Raw genomic sequence first — 17,744 nt, 5'->3', positions numbered from 1 at the left:
ACCCTTCTCTGTGGTAAGGATTACTCTTTCAGTGTCAGTCAGTGTGCAGTAATGACATCATAGGTAGCCATTCAACCATATGGCTTGACATCCAGAGCTTTCAGTTGTCCCCATGTGATGTTGCCTTTTCCCATGTTGGTGATGTCATTAGAATGCATGGTTAAACGGGCAGCATCTGTGTACCACATTAGTTTCTTTTTTGCTACTTAAGTGGTCAGATGTTAGTCCATTGATACCATCCAGGTGACCTGCAGAGCTGTGATAAGTACTTTTCCCCGATTGATGTTCTTGTTTCACTGTTGCAGTCATCACATTTGGGTTATCTGCTTGCAGTTGCCCTCAGTCTGCCTGATTATGAAAGTCTTGGGTCCTGCGTTGGTTGCTGTCTCGTCTTCCGTGACGTGAGGTAGTTAGGGGTATAAAGCATGTAGTAGATGCCATTACATCAGTCTTTCTTGCAGTGCTGTGTCTGAAGCAGTTACTGTCGGTCGGCAGACTGCTGAAATTTTCGTTTTTGAGTTTCAGAACCGAAGTCTTCAGCTATGCTAAGTGCCCACTTGGGGAATCTTTTTTGTTGCTCTAAACCAGTGTCAGTAAAAAGGTAACCATTGTATTTGTTGTGGAAAGCAAATACCTCAAAGATTTTCATTCGTACTGAATTCCTTGCTTAGGCCGAGACCGCGCTGTACCTCGCTGTCGGTTTTGTGTCTTATTTAAACCTTGAACTATTTGTTGTCTGTTTATTTGCGCTTCTAAATATTTTATTTGTTTCGATTGACCAGAAATGGCTTTGGTAAGCCACCCGACTACCGACTTTCTGAAAAAATGCAAAGATGAAACAGACTGCATAGGTCCGAAGCTGCCGACGACGTTTCTCCTAAGCTACTTGCCAGTTCGCCTTTACTCAGTGAGACGCTTTTGCAGTCCCTGATACCCTCTACTTCAGATTCGCAGGCTTCTACTGAGACCCATTGGAAGTCTGGTATGCCACGAGATGCTTCTTCCACTGTGGGACCTGCGGGTGTCCCTACCTTGGATAGTCCGGAGCTGCTGCGCAAGCGACTGCTTCTGAGGCTGTATTCAGGCATACTGACTTGTATATTAAAACGATGCCATCTTCTTCAAGACCTAAAACTCTATCCACGCCTCAAAAACCGATTACCAGACCTCATGGCCATGCCCCTCTGCCTAAAAAACAAATAGGAATGGCTGAAGACCTTTTTATGCTAATCAGGGGAAGCCATCTTTCTCCCCCTGAGACCTAGAACTGATTTAACTTCAAATTATTCTGATCAGGATTCTGAAATTTCTGTTTTCTGTGATACCTAGGAGTTGGCCTTGTCTACCTATGAGGATTCTGATTCAGAGGACTCCATTCCCTCTGCTTCCCCTCTAGAGGATTTGTCTTTTGGAGAAACTTTGCATACTCTTAGGGAGCATTTCCGCTGGGAAAGCCAGGATTATTCTGACTCCAAAAAGAGGCTTAAGGAAGTCTTACTTCTACCTCAACACAGGCCTTTAGCTATCCCTCGTGTACTGGACATTGTAGATGTTGCCTTCTTGAAATATAGCCTGGCCCCTGACACTTTATCTCCTGCTTCCAGAAAACCTGAGGTGAGAGAGTACCTAACCCTCAAATTCTTTAAGAATCCTACTGCGGATTCTGAGACCATTTCACAGGGACCCAAAGGCATTAAGGCTACTACTGCCAAAAACCCTACCCCCTCTGATAGAGATTCCAGGTTCCTGGACAGATGGGATAAGAAAGTATACACTTCTGCTACTTTGGGTATTAGGGCTTAAACTGCCAGTTTCATATGTTAAAGTATCAGCAGCATATTATTGGGTTGCTTAACCAGAAAATATTGTTGATTCCTGACTGATGAAAGTAAAGAATTATAGGATTTAATGCATTCTGCTGAACAAGTTGGAAAACACTTTGCTATGTGGTTTTGATTCATTAGATGGCATCTTGCAGGGCTGTTGTCACTGGGTCTGTACTTAGAAGGCTTGCTTGGCTTAAGGAGCAAACTTTGCCAGATCATGTTAAATCTAAATTACTGGATGCTCTCTTAAACCAAGACCGCCTGTTTGGCTACAAAGCAGAAGTAATTAAAAAGATGGAGGAAAAAGCTAAATCTTTGCAAACTGTTAAAGATTTCCTACAAGTACAGCCTCCCAGATTTAGTAGGCACTGGCCTAAGAATTGGTACTTTCCTTCCTCTTCCAGGCCTTCAGTCCAAACCAAGGACTAGCAGACCACCCAGGCTTCAGTCTCCAAGTACTCACAGGCCTAAGCAGTGGGGAGCTCCCACTTCCAAAGCTTGAAGTAGTAAGACACCCCCCTATGTTAAACTTTCGCAGTGACTTAACATTAAACCTTCCAAGCCCTACTCAACTGACCGTTCCTTTAGGGGGAAAGATCACTCTGTACGAAAAACAAACTGGGAACTCATTACCCAAGACAAATGGGTTTTAAATAGTTTCCCAAGGATACAGATTCCACTTCCACTCCTTCCCAAACTGTTTGCCAGACCTACCTGCAGGTTCTCTCTTAGTATCAGAGCTATTCAACCTGTCCCAGAAGAGGAATGGGTGCAAGGTTTTTACTCAAGACTTTCCTGGTATTCAGAAAAGACTATTCCTGGTGTCCTATCCTGGCCCTGTCTGTCCGAAACACCTTCTTGGTAATCCAAAAATTCTAAATGCTGACTCAACAGCTGCTTCCCATGCTAGGCAAAAATGCCTGATTGGCAACACTGGATTTAAAGGAAGCCTACCTGCACATCCCAATAAGGGAATCTTGCAGAAAATACCTACGCTTCAGAGCAGGTTACATGCACCATCAGTTCTCTGCACTGCCCTTTGGCTTATCTACTGCTCCCAGGGTATTCACAAAGTGCCTATCTCCAGTCATTGCATACTGCAGGCAAAGAAATATTCAAATATATACCTGGACGATTGTCTAATTCAGGTAGAAAGCCAGGACATACTATTAAATCATCTGGCATTTGTAAAGAAATTACTAAACTTCTGGTTACACAGGCTTCCTTCTGTCCTTCACTTCAGCAAGAAGGGTGTCTGAATTACAGGCTCTCATAGCATTGGAGCATTTCATCATCGTTCATGCGGACAGGGTGACCCTTAGGACCAATCCTTCCTTTATGCCCAAGGTGGTATCCAGTGTGACCCTTAATCAGTCCATTCATTTGCCAACCTTCTTTTCTAATCCACAGAACAAAGGGGAACGAATTCTGCACTCCTTGGACGTACGCAGACAACTTAGATTTTACTTGGACAGGACTAAGCCTCTCAAGAAATCTGAACAACTATTGGTTGCATTTTGCTGCAGGGGCAGAGGAGAAGGCCATTTCAAAGCAAACCATTTCTAAGTGGGTAAGGCCATTGCATTCATTTCTGTTATAAGCACCATGGAACATCTACCCCACAGGAGGTAAGTCCACATTCCACCAGGGCTGCATCTACCTCTACAGCCTTTCTCAGAGGTGTCCCTACCAGGTATATCCCTAGAAGCTGCTACCAGGAGTTCTGTACATACCTTCACCAAGCATTACTACTTGGCAATTTTTTCCAATTCCAGAGCTGGTTTTGCCACTGCAGTCCTGCAGGGCCTAATAGCTGGTCCTAATGCTCTATAATTGCCTCCTCCCCTTCTTTAGCATTGGGAATCTACCCAAATGTAATGATTGTAACAGTGAAACACGAAGAACATACTGCAGTTGTGTACACTTGCCGTAAATGTAGATATTCGAGTCTATTTATTGGTGCAGTCCTGGTTACCCTCCTCCAGCCCCTTGACTTCTATTGACTTATAACTCTCATCTTGTTTATTATACTTAAAGCTTTCTTGTGTATTTGCTTTTTGTTGGTGGTGTAACCTTGTCAATAATTGCTTCCCATTATGGGGGTACCTGACTTCTGGGGCAAGAAAAACTGATGTAATGGCGTCTGCTGCATGCTTTATATACTCTTGACTACCTGACGTCATGGAAGATGAGAGCAACTGACGCAGGACCCAAGACTTTGATAATCAGGCCGACTGAGGGAAACCTGCAAGCAGATAACCCAAATGTAATGACTGCAGCAGTGAATGCACTCTAACCTCTACTTTTTTGGTAAGTGTACACAACTTACCAACTGTATTTTTATGGCCAGGGTGGTCCCTTGTGAATTTTTAATAGTTTCTGTACCAAGACCATTTTGGTACTGGTCCTGTCATTTTTCTGAGTTAAAAAATGATTATGAATGCTCCACTTGATTCTGATTTTATTTTTTGGTACAGCAGCCAAATCGGATCCTAAAACACTGAGATGACAGAAGTTAACCGATGCAGGGGGTATCTAAAATGTGTCCTGTTCCCAAGTTTCTTCCCAATAAGCCGGATAACTTTCCATTTCTCAACAAACAAGTCTTAGCTGAACAAAAAGTAACGTATTGAATGGAAATTACAGGATGAGAACTTTGCCAAAACAAATGAGTTCCTTTACTCAAAAAGGTTAACCAACCCCCCACCCTTCCAATGTAGGACTTTGCCAAGACTACGCATCCATTACTTCCAAGTTCCTCTTTGGTGCCACATCTCAAAAGTTCACTGTTAACAAGGTGTTCTGGGTGTCAGTGTAGTCCAGCGAATGGGTGCTTATATTTGACAGTTGTTATAGGTGGCAGTGGAAGGAACATCTGCCTCCATTCAGGAGGGTATCCTCTCACCCTACAAGGCATAACCTTGTTAATCCCTCTTATGCCAGGCACATGATGGACTCTGGGGTGATAGAGGTAGTCACTCCTTTGGAGAGTATTAATAGCCTCTACCCCAGAATTTTCCTTGTCCCCAAAAAGAGCTGTCATGGAGACAGATTTTTGACATATCCTTTCTGAATACTTTTTTTCAAGATGCTCACCCTGCAGACGTTGCTTCTTTTTCCTCTGGACCACATGTTCTCCTATTCCTGTGTGGCAGTATTCATGCTGTGGGATTTCAAGCTCTCAGGTGATCTGATGTTGGATACTGTACAAAAGCTTTAAGCCTGGCTGCTTCAGGCACTTGGGACGTCACACACAGGACCATAAACCAGGGACCATAAATGTGACATCTGCACGCACAGACCTAAGAACTTTTCAGCCACAGTCATGCACTTCGACCATTACGCTCCTTAGTCTGAAGACTTCAAAAATGGTTAGTTACCCCTGTGAGGTTTTCGTTTTCTTACTACTTGAGCTTGGTTGCTGTAAGTTTTGTTTCAACTTTTTAGCCGATGTCTGAGAAACTGCAGATATTATTGCGGGTTTCAGATACCACATAAGGATTTGCACGTCCAGTGTGTGTTTTGCTTAGGTGAGGAGCACGACCATAAGGCTTGCTCCATTTGTCAGTCATTTGTACCATAAAATGTCCACAGCTGTCTTGACAGCTTTAAATTTGTATTTTGAGAATCAAAGATTAAAACACCTTGCTCACAGGATGGATCCCGAGTCGGCCACCCAAAACAAACCGAGGGAGACTGCCGATTTTTCCAGGCCTACTCCTGTTGCCACTCTTCCATCAGCTGTCCCGCCAACTACTGATTTAAGGGCCGAGGGACGGACCATTTTTCTGTCCGCTTCAGATCGTCTGGAAAAGGCTGTTATTGCAGCTGCGGAAAGCATAGCAGTGGAGCAGAACCAGACGTCTGCCTCAACAGATGTTGAGGGGAAACCAGTACTTGGTCGGCTGACCGAGACAACTCCTTCTCCAGCCCAGACCTCAGTTTCTAGGCCAACTCCCCAAGCCAACGCCAGCTAAGAAAAAAAAAAACAGTTGAGCCCTATGCCTCAAGCAACTCCAGATTGGCAGACATTCACCATCTCCTTAATGCAGGGCCTTCATGGCCCTTAGGCCTGCAGGCCCTGCTCCTACAGACATTCCATTGCTGAGCCCTAGGTTAGCCTGTGCTTCTTCCCTCCCCTTAATCCCTACTCAGCAGAGAGATGGAGAATCTGAACAATGATTCCTCTTTTGAGGCATCTGTTTCTTGTGCGTCTCAAATTGCTTCTGTGAACTATTACTCCCCAAATGCAGACACTGTATTGAGGGTTATTCTTCTCCAGAGGATATTCCCTTTGGGGAGACTATCACAAAAATGAGAGTACTTGGTGGGATACTACCTTAATGATAGATACCCAGAAAAGATATTTTGACCTCCTACAGTTAGCATCTCCCTCCCCCTCAGCTATTCCCCCAATTCTACCAACTTTTCTGGGCGCCTTTAATGCTGCCTCCAAGAATCCAAAATCTCAACCACATGCCCCCTAAATGACTGGATAGATTTTATAAAGTTCCAGATAAACAGAAGTTTCTTGTGAAACCTTCCATGGCTGACCCTGCAGTCATTGCTGTGACTCCTCACAAACAATCTAGGCAAATTACCCTCTGCTTCCCTTTTGCCCACAGACAAGGACAACAGGACCATGGACAGAATGGGTAAAAAGGTATATACCTCCACTTTAGCATTTAGGGCTATAAATTACGAAACACACCGTAAAATATGCCTTAGACCTGGTTTCCCAGGCCTCCACCTTGCTAGCTTCTACCTGTAACTGTCCCACAAAAAAGTGACATTGCATCTAAGCTGTCTTTAACTTCTCAAGTAGCCAGACAGTCCTTTAAGTGCAGTTATGATGCAGCAGAAGCATCAGCCAGGTCTTCTGCATCTGTTTTGCGTAGATATTCCTGCATCACCTCCAACCTCTTCCAGAGGACTTTAAATCCAAGGTAATGGATCCTGTTCTAGACCACAATCTCTTATTTAAGAATTCAGCAGAACTTTTCAAAATTCTACAAGACAAAAGTAAAGAGCTTCAAGACATCAAGCACTTATTGGTGTCTCCCGTCCCCAGATACTGCAGAAACTATCCTGCTAAGACTTTTGTAAAAAAAACTCCATTTGCATCTCGTTCTTCCTCTTCTTGACCTCGTAAAGGGTCCACGAGATTCTTACTCCAGACAACCTAATTCCCAGGGACCTGCCAAGCAGCCCTTTCCTGACCAAGGAGGTTCCACTTCAGCGTTACTGTCTGGATCAACTCCCTCTGTCCGCCCATACTTGGGTGCTTTCCATCACCCAAAAAGGCTATTTTCTAACTTGGAAGGAAAAGCCAAGGCCATAAAGAATTCCCTTCCTTCCAAGAAACCAGCTACTTCTATTCCTTCTCATACTGAAAGAACTCCTGACTCTAGGAACTATAGAGCTAGTTTCCTCAGGACAGGAAGGAAAAGGCTTCTATTCCTGCCTTTTCCTAGTCCCCAAAAGGTTGTCCCTTGGAGGCCAATCCTGGACTTACCCTATCTAAATCTGTTAAAGGTTCCGTCCTTCAGGATGCTCTCCCTACAAACTTTGCTACCCCTCATTCCACCAAAGGCCATCTTGGTCACTCTACCTAAAGGTTGCCTACCTGCACATCCCTATCAGACCCTCCCACAGGAGGTTTCTGCGCTTCACTGGTCTTTCTTCACACTCAGTTTTCAGCCTTGCTCTTTGACTTTTCTATTGCTACCAGAGTATTTACAAAGTTCCTGGTTATAAGCCGTCACCTATTGCAATACAAAGGGACTCCAAATCTACCCTTACCTGGCCGACATTCTTCTGGCAGAATCAGAATCCACCCTCTAAAACCATCTCTCATTCACAATGACTTTCCTGCACAACTTGGGCTTCACTGTCAACCTCCAGAAGTCTTCACTTCTTCCTCAGCAGGACAAAGTTTTTCTAGGCTGCAGGATAAGAACAGACTTGATGAGATCCTTTCTCCTACTGGACAAAGTGCAATCTCTCTCCAGCCATTTTAAAGACCTACTTACGAAATCCCATCTCTCTGCAAGACAATTTCTGCAAGTCCTAGGTCTCCTCTCATGGCAGCAACCATTCCCATACTCCCATTAGCCAGGATGCACATGAGAAATTCCACTGGTATTTAAAAAATGTATTGTGTCAAAGCCAACATTCATTAGACAAACTTAATGTTCTTCATGCATACAGCTGCAGTCATCACACTTGGGTTATCTGCCGTCAGGCGGGTCCTCGGTTGGCCGAATTCCAAAGTCTAGGTCCGGCGTCGGTTGTCGTCGCTTCTTCCCTGACGTCAGTGCGGCAGGGGTATAAAAGAGGCAGCCGACGCCATTTTCTTCAGTCTTTCTTGCTGCGCGGTGCCCGAAGCAGAAGCAGTTCGCAAGTGCCGGTCGGCCAGCTCCTTAGATTTACGAAAGTATTTCAGCTGGAGTCTTCTTTAAAGCTAAGTACCCCATTGGCGAAACTTTTCTTGCCTCAGACCGATGTCAGAACCAACCCTACCTTCATGCCAAAGGTAGTATCCAGTGTGGCTTTGAGTCAGACTATTCATTTACCTACCTTTTATCGAAATCCCCAGAACAAAGGGGAGAGGCTACTCCACTCCTTGGACATCCACAGGCAACTTCGTTATTACTTGGACAGAACAGTCATTCAGGAAATCTGAGCAGCTCTTTGTATCCTATGCTACAGGTGCTCAAGGAAAGGCTATTTCCAAACAGACTATTTCAAAATGGATAGCCCACTGCATACGCTTTTGTTCATTTCATGGAAAATCATTGCCTGTATACATCAGATCCCACTCCTCCAGGGCTACAGCTACCTCAGCAGCTTTTCTCAGGGGGGTCCCTACCAAGGACATTCTGGAAGCAGCTACTTGGAGTTCAATGCACACTTTCACCAAACACTACCACCTTCCACTATACTCAAAGTCTAGAGCGGGCTTTGCCACAGCAGTCCTGCATGGCATTCTTGCCCCTCCTAACTCCGCTTAGTACCAGCCACCCTTACTTAGCTTTGGGATTCTACCCAAGTGTGATGACTGCACCTGTATGCATGAAGAGCATAGTACAGTTTTGTACCTACCATAAATGTAGATGTTCGAGTGCACATACAGCTACAGTCCAGGTTACCCTCCCTCCATCCCCTCTTAAGACAGAGCTTATGACAAACGCCTTTAATATACAACCTATTTGGGGTATTCCTATGTGGTGTATTTGCTTGCAACTACTGTTTTGATTTATCTACTTGTGTATGTTTGCATAACATAATGTATTGCCTTCCTTTCTGGGGGCATCTGACATCTGGGGCAAGAAAAACTGAAGAAAATGGTGTCTGTTGCCTCTTTTATACCCCTGCCGCACTGACGTCAGGGAAGAAGCGACGACAACCGATGCCAGACCTAGACTTTGGAATTCGGCCGACCGATGACCCGCCTGACTGCAGATAACCCAAGTGTGATGACTGCAGCTGTATGCGCACTCGAACATCTACATTTATGGTAGGTACAAAACTATACTTCCCCTCCTGCCGTGCCTAAAAACGGAACTAAAGTGGTGGATTCAGCAGGTTTCACAGAACCAGATTTAGAGTGGGGAGCAAAGTTCAAAGGCTTCAGGGTACAACAGCGTTGGGACCCTGCACTTCAGAAGCAGCACATCAATGTCAGGGAAATGACACTGGTATTACTGGTCTCGCAGCTTTGCTTCCAGTCTTACAACCAGGCCTGCTAAACATTGTGATGGACACAACTGTTATGTGGTATTTCAAGCAAGGAGGGACAAAGGCATACCAGTGACGCCAGATAACTCTACAAATCTGGGAAATGGCAACCAGACAACCTCTTACTGCAGGCCTCTCTCATCCCCTCTCAGGAAAACGAACAAGCAGACTTGCTTAGCAGAACATCCTCCCCTCAGCACGAATGGATGGTGCACAGGGAAACCTTATTGGACATTGTCCACCAGTGGGGCACTCCAAGTGGATCTGTTCGCCTCCCCCAGAACAGACGGATTTTGCTCCAGAGATCACACTCCACTCGCGTGTAGAGTGAATGCCTTCAGCTTTCCATGGAAGGAAGTGTTCTTATGTGTCCCCCCCTTCCCTCTAATTCACTGGGTCCTACTGAAGATCAACAAAGACCAACCAAAAATCTTGCTGATAACTCCCTCTTGGCCAAAGTAACACTGGATGTCCTGTTCCTATGTTGCAGCGACCTGAATATCTGCTCCTATACAAAAGCTTCAGCTTGGCTGTTGCAGCTGCGTGGGACGTCACGCGTAGTCTCATATACCAGGGGCCTTAAATGTGACGTCTGCATGCACAGACTTCAGAACGTTTCAGCCTCAGACAACCGCATCATGTGCTTCGCTCCATCACAAACTTCTGAAAAAGCTAAGTACCTTATTGGGTTTTTTTCTTCTAATTAACTTGCTAAAGCTTGGTTTGTTGTAGCGAACTCTTAGCTGATATCAACAAAAAAAGGGTAAATGCCAATGCAGGTGCCAGACACCCATAAAGACTCGCATGACCACTGCGTTTTCTGCTTAGTCCAGGAGCATGGTCACACCTGCTCCATTTGCCAATCGTTTGTTCCTGAGACTCTTTGCAGCCATCTGGCCTGCTGTTGATCTTTACTTGAAAAACCAACAGCTTAAACGGTTAGCCCTTAGGATAGATCCCACCTTGGAGGCCTTGACAGAACCTCCACATAAAAAGGCCAAAGTTCCCAAGCCCTTTTCCTCTGCCGCTCCTCTACCAGACACCCTGCCAGCTTCCGATTTAGGAGTTGAGGGACACCAGGCAAATCTGTTGACTTCAATGGTGACCTTCGTAGAAGCCGTTTCTCAGTTGACGTCCGGTACGACCCCGGAGCCTTTCCAGACCCTGACTACCTGGGTCGAGGGGGAACCAGACTTAACCGAGCTTCCGACCTAGAATCCTCCTACAGAAGGCTACTACCATTAGACTGTCTTCCTAGGCCTACGCCTGCATTTTTCCCAGCCAAAAAGAAGCAAAAGACTAAACATACCACCTCGACCAAAGAAGGCCTGCCTGACTGCCAATCCTTCACCTCTTCCTTGATGCAGGCCTTTATGGCTCTTTGGCCTTTAGCCTCATCCCCCACTGGTCTACCACTGCTTAGCCCTAGACCTGCTTCAGCGTCTTCTCTTCCTCCTCTGGCCTCCCAAGACAGGAAGAAGAGCAAGGCACCTACTACTCTTCTGAGGAACCATTTCTTACACCTCCCAAATTGCTTCACCTCAGGAGAATTACTCCACAGATGAAAAATCTATTGAGGGAGACTCTCCTCCAGAGGATATTACATTTATAGGTTCATAGGTTGGTACTAGGCTATCGGCCCAAGGGCCTGTACAAGCCTAGCCATAACAATTCCCTGGATATTTCTTCCCACAATATTTACTTCCGTGGACCTCTGTCTAGTAGGGCGACTGATGTGATCCCCGAGGTGAATTTCCGATTTCCCATCCAATTGTCAAGGTTCCTTTTGAAGAGGGCCAAGGAGGCGCTCTGCTTGACATGTATGGGCAGTCTGTTCCAGAGTATGGGGAGTCTCTGGGATAGGAACCTATCCCTCCAGCATGTTTTGTTCATTGTGATGACAAGGTTTAGCTCCCTGAAGCGTGTGGCTCTGAGGGATTGGGATTTCTTTAAGTGTAGCATTTCCAGCAGCTCAGGGTTTGACATGGCCTTGTTTGTTGAGCAGAGATCACCTCTGAGTAGATATGCCACAAGAGTATAGCTGGAGTTTTTTTTAGATTGTCAGATAAGGGCATCTGCTTTAGGCCTGTGTTTCTTTTAGTGAGGTATTTGTGGCCTTTCCAGCTGTTGCAGATGGCTTGTGAGGTACATACCAAACGGGGCATTGTTCTACGAGTCTAATGAGGGATGAGTACAGTGGGACAATGACCTCCTTTTTCTCGATGAAAAGCCCTTGGTGATTAGCTGTGCCACATAGGATTTCTTGACTGTTGTGGTGATGTGGTTATCTAAGCTAAGACCATTGTCCTCCTGTGTCCCTAAGTCTCTCATCACACTTTTGGCGTTTAGTGTACTGCCACCTATGTGGTAATTCATGGGTACATGTTTTTCCCAAAGGGGATAACTATGCATTTCTTGGCATTAAGCTTGATCCCATGGCTGTGGCACCAAGTATCTGTTTCTGTAAGGCCCTTTTGTAGAATATCCACATCATTTGGGGATGTAATAATGGCTCCCAGTTTGCAGTCATCTGCGAACTTTGTTAGCCAGAGTCCCTTAGTGTTGGCCTGTACTTCAGAGAAGTAGATGCTAAACAAAAACGGTCCCAGGAGTGAACCCTGAGGTACTCCACTTGTCACCTGTCTGGAACTGGATTTGATGTCGGCTGCTTTTACAGTCTGGGTTCTGTCAGTAAGCCAGTTGGCAACCCATCGAGTGACATGGGATTTATGCCCAGCTTAGTAAGTTTATTTATGATTCCAGAGTGGGGGATGGTGTGTGGACCTTACCCTCATCCACCGCTCTGGAGACTGATTTGAAGAAGTTAGTCAGGTTCAGGAGACAAGATTGGCCCTTCACGAACCCAAACTGGGTGGGGTCTAGTGTTTGAAGGTTGCCAATGTCTTTGTTTATAAGTTCCATGATAATGCGTTCCATGCCCTTGCAGATTAGGCTCGTCAGACTGAGACGATAGCTCCCGGGATCCAAGGTGGATCCCCCTTTTATGGAGTGGGATAACTGTAGCTGTGAGCCACTCAGTGGGCACAAAGCCTGAGGTGAGGCTATGATTAAACATGACCCTTGGGTGAGGTGCCAGTTCATTTTGTAGTTCATGTAGTACACAGTCCGGGATGTCATCTGGTCCTATGGATGCTGTATTCTTAGGTTTGGCGAGTGCGGTTTCTACCTGTGTGGCCGTGATTACCAGAATTTGGCAATCTTTTGGTATTGAGATGAGCCCTTTAGGGGGTGAGAGGTGGATGAAGTTGGCACTAAATCGGTCTGCCAGGATATTGGCAATATCCTTGGGATCAGTATATTTAATGCCATTCTGTTGTAGCTCAGAGCAGATCTGAGCATTGCCATTTAGATTCTTGACATAAATGTAGAATGCCCTTGTAATGTCTGTGGAATGTTTGGAAATTTTATTTTCGTAACTTGCTTTGGATGATTTTATGAGGGATCTCCGCTTCTTACTGAGGCTGGTAAGGGAGTTTTTTGCATCCTGGGATTTTCCTCCTTTCTGCAACCGTTTCTTCCTTCTGTTGTATAGTTTATTTATGGCAGGGGACCACCAGATTGGCTTCCTTTTTTTAGAGGATGGCATGATTCATGCATGAGGTGGATGTGCTTGTACAGTGCCTTAGTGTAGGATTCAGCAGTCTAACTTTCAGCTCCCATCTGCATAGGTGTCATGAAGTTTGTCACTTCTGACTTGAGTAGCATGAAGTTGGCTTTGGAGAAGTGTGTTTTTTTTACACAGAGGTTTCCTTATTGGGGGTGGGTTGTGGATGTCAAGGGTGGATTAGCTTATGGTCAGACCTGACCAATGAGGGGGTGATCACTGGTGTGGAGCATCGATTTCCCATGTTGGTAATGACCAGGTAGGATATTGGAGCCCTTGGTGGGACAATGGATTAGTTGATCCAGGGTATTGGAATTTATGAATTCCAAGAACCGTTGGGAAAAGGTGTTGGTATCAGAGTAGTTTTCCCAGTTAATGGCAGGGTAGCTGAAATCACCCAGTGTTGGGGTGTTTTGTTGTATCTTAATATTTTCCAGTATGTTTAGAAAGGTGTAATGAGAATCTTGGGGCAAGGTGGGGGGATATGTAGCAAGCTACAGTTTGGATTGTAGTCTTACCTAGTGTTGCACCTGGAGAATTTCAGATGCATTGTGTTGGGCATCTAGCCTGGAGGTGTGAATATCCTTGGTGAATATGGACACTCCTTTAGTGTTTCGGTCTTGGTTTGGTGGCCGAAAAGTGTGGTAAGAGTTGTAGCCTGGTATTGCAGGGGTGCTCTCTGGATCCTTTAACCAGGTGTCAGTTACTGCACAGATATCAATGTTATCCATTTTTAGGAGTGCCTCGAGAGAGTGCATTTTGAGGTTTAGACTTCTAGCATTGAGTAGCATTACCTTCAGATTTTGCATTCTTGTATCTGTTACTGTGGTGGATTTGTCCTTTGAACCTTGCCTAAAAAAGGCACTATAGGGGTGGCAAGAGCTTTAGCCAGTAACCTGATTCCTGGGGTGACCGGTGCAAACCATCTCTGGCAAAGCATCGTGGTTTGTCGATCATGTCGTCCCAGGCAGACAGCTGCTGAATCCCCTTTGACTGGCACCAGAAGCTTAGCCAGTTGTTGAAGTCAATCATTTTGTCTTTGTACTGTGGTATCATTCTGAGCGAAGGCAGGATGCTACTCAGGGCTAGGGTGATACTTGCCTGGGCCACATGATCCGAGAGCTCTTCCATGTCCCTCTTCATGTAGTCCGGGGAGGTACGTCTCAAGTCATTCACTCCTACATGGACAAAAAAATCAATTCTCTTCTAGTCTCACCATGGCAAACCATTGCCTCTAGGGGTTGGAACTCATTCCACTAGAGAAATGGCAATCTCTAAAGCCTTTCTCAAAGAGCTGGACACAGCCTCCATCATGGAAGCTGCTTATCTGGTCAACAGTTCTATTTCACTAAGCACTGCAAGCTAGACCATGTCTCCAGGGCCAGAGCAGTATTTGTCAGGGCAATTCTTGGAATCCTCTACCTCCGCCCATCACTCTTCTTAAGCTGTGGTACTCTCCCACAGTATGAATATTGCATTATAGGAATAGGACAGAGTAGTTGAGTAAAATCTTACCATAACCATAGATGTCTTTCTCTTCCATGTTGCAGTATTCCTTCCTTCCCTTCATACCCCCTTCTCTTTTTCATGGATGTGTGGTCTGCACCTATGTATCGTCCCTTCAGGCTATTCTGTTCAGCCCTGCAGGGACATTTGCTCCTCAACTTCTCCTTGTGCTTATACACACTTATCTGGGCTTCAAGTTCTGAGGACTGTGCGTGCAGATGTTAACATTTATGGTCCCTGGTTTGTGGCCCTACATGTGACGTCCCTCACACCTGCAGCAGCCAGGCTTAAGCTTTTTGTATAGGAGCAGATGCCAGATCGCCTGAGGGCTGGAAATCCCACAGTATGAATACTGCAGCATGAAAGAGGACGACATCTATGGTTATGGTAAGATTTTACACAACTATTCTTTCTTCATGGGGAATCTAAACTTGAAGGATGTGTGTCATCAAATCCCCATTGCTCCATCGCTTCAGGATATGTCTGAGATTTGTTGTCTGGTTCACACTATCTGTTCTCTGCCTTGCCCTTTGGGCTATCCATCCACTGCACCTTGAGTGTCTCACTGCTGGACTCTTGACATTTGCGTTTTTCCTTACTTGAATGACTTACTGATCTGAAGAGGGTTTTTATCTAGGTCTTTGGAATCGGTAGAGGAGATCTTGACCTTACTCTCCCAGCTAGAGTTCAAGCTAAGCCTTCGGAAGCCATGCCTGACGCTCTGAAAGACTTAATTTTTGGATTGCTTAACACAGACAAAAGAATGGCCTTTTTTTAGGACAAGGTCTTGTCCTGCCAGATTTAGAATTCCTAAAAATTCTAGAACCAATGGTGTCCATGATTCTCATGGTACCACTGGCCTGTGTACGCATGAGGAAAATTCAGTGTTGTGTAGAGAATTTTGATCCAGTACCTACATTACCTGGAATCTCAGTGGCCAGTGCTGGCCTTCAGAGTTACTCAGCTGCGTTGCCCACCACTGTATCAGTCCAGGAATTCCCTTCTTTCCACTTCTAACAGTCTCTCCAGGCAGATTGGACTAACTTTGTTTGGAGAGCTGTGTTAATGGGATTGCAAGTACAGGCCGCTCAAAGGCATAGGAATGCTGGAAAGCACATCAGTATCAAGGAAATGTTGACAGTGATCCACATCTTGAAAGTCCATCACCACCTATGGACTTGGGGTTACTGCACCAGATTGATGTGGTACCTCAACAAATAAGGGGGTACAGGGTCATACTGTCTGTGCTGGTTGGTAGTGATGGCCTGGGAGCTGACTTTACAGCATTCTGACACTTCAGGCATTATACAGCCTATCCGAGTAAAATGTGGCAGATGGACTGAGCAGATTTTGGGCAGACCTGCACGATTTTGATGCTCATGGGACTGGTGTTCCAGGATCTAGCCCAAATGTGAGGAGCACCTCAAGTATGTTTGCCTCCTTTCAAAACAGAAGCTGAAGCAATCCTGTTCCAGACATCCTTGCAGCCTTGGACGGGAATGTTCTTGTATGCATTTTCAGCCTTTCCACTGATTCACAAGGTACTTTTGGAAAGTCAGAAAGAAATGCCAAAGGTCATTGTGGAGACCCCCACTGGCACAGAAAAGTGTGGTTTTCATGTGTAATGTTTGCCAAGGGCGATTAACGACATACTTCTCACACTCTGGATTTGCTCTCTCAGTTTTGAGAGGCGACTGGCTCACTCCATTTTGGAACAACTACAACTGACAGCCTGGATGATTCAGCCTTGACGTAGGTGCTCACTTCAGGAGAATGTGCGGCTGGTGTTAATGGAGGCTAGAAATCCTACTTTTGAAAGTCTCTAAGTGGTGCTTGAACAGGGATAGTGAGTCCCTTGAGGTTAACATCCCTCTGGTCTTAAAATATTTGTATGCGCTACTTCAGGATGGCTTATCGTATGTGTCCATTAAGGTGAATTTAGCAGACTCTTCTTGTCTGCCAATGGATCCCCTTTTTCTTCTCCTTTGATAAAACAGTTTATGAAAGGAGTATTGCTTGAGAGACCCCTTGCAAGCAGATTTCTCCTTCATGGGATCTCCTATGTCCTAGAAAAACTGACCTTGCCACCTTTTTTAAACCTGTTGCTCAGGCTGATCTAAAGCTATTAACGCAGACAACTGTTGCTTATTGATGTGACATATGCAATGAGCCCCTGAGCTGTAGGCTTTCATGATTGGACAATCTTACCTTATTTCCCTCAGGGATAGGTTTGTTTTATGCACTAACCCCTCTTTCATGCTGGGAGCGATACCAGAATTCACTCCATCAGCCTCCCTGTGTTCTTCCTAGAACCTAAGAATAAGGAAAAGAAATGCTTCATACCTTGGATGTACACCTTGACAGAACAAAACCTGTCAGGCTTTTTATACCCTACACAGGGGCAAAAAGGGGTTAACCTGTCTCTAAGCAAACAATTGCATGTTGGTTGTCCTCTGGGTGTTTTTTTTTTTTTTTGTTACACCCACAATGGCAAGGTGAATCCAGGATAGTTAAATGTGCATTCCACCAGGACCTTTTCCACTTCAGTGGCATATTGGAAAGGAGTGGACTTTGAGGTATTCTAGAGGCAGCACAAAAAAAAAGTTCCAAAATCACAAACTAAAAAATACTTGCTGGAAGTCGCAGTCCGTAACCAAGCCGTAAAAACTTCAAATGTTGCTCAGGAAATGCAGTAAATCCAGTAAAAGTGTAAAACACAGGTTTAATCCAAGAAATATAGTACAGTCCAGTAAGCGTATAAGCGCTTTCGTTTTAAACCCTTTAAAACTTCATCAGATAGAGGCAGCAATTTGGTCCTGTGTCCATGCCTTTACGAAACACTGCAGGCTTGGATGCCTTTTCTAGATTCAGAGCAGGCTTCACTAGGACTATTCTCCAGGAGCTGTTGTACCTTTGGCCTTTCTCCTCTTGGGTTGGGTAAGCTTTGGGAATCTGCCCAAATGCCAGTAAGGCAGTGTGTTAGTTGAATGTTTTGCAGTTGTACAAGTCCTACTTAGTAACAGTAGATGTTCATAGAACACTCTGCC

The 17,744-nt window shown here is 45.2% G+C and overlaps 1 protein-coding gene across 1 annotated transcript in view; it reads left to right on the top strand.

Annotated features, from left to right (window-relative positions):
- Positions 1-17,744, top strand: part of DHX9 (DExH-box helicase 9) — a 1,660,482-nt gene that overhangs the window by 418,737 nt on the left and 1,224,001 nt on the right. The gene's annotated exons all lie outside the window — the stretch shown is intronic.

Source organism: Protopterus annectens, chromosome 10.part0 (assembly GCF_019279795.1).
Source record: "Protopterus annectens isolate FY-2018-M chromosome 10.part0, PAN1.0, whole genome shotgun sequence".
In the NCBI taxonomy this organism is placed as follows: domain Eukaryota; kingdom Metazoa; phylum Chordata; order Ceratodontiformes; family Protopteridae; genus Protopterus; species Protopterus annectens.
The sequence above is the reverse complement of the archived record's forward strand: the minus strand, read 5'-3'. Positions and strand labels throughout refer to the sequence as shown.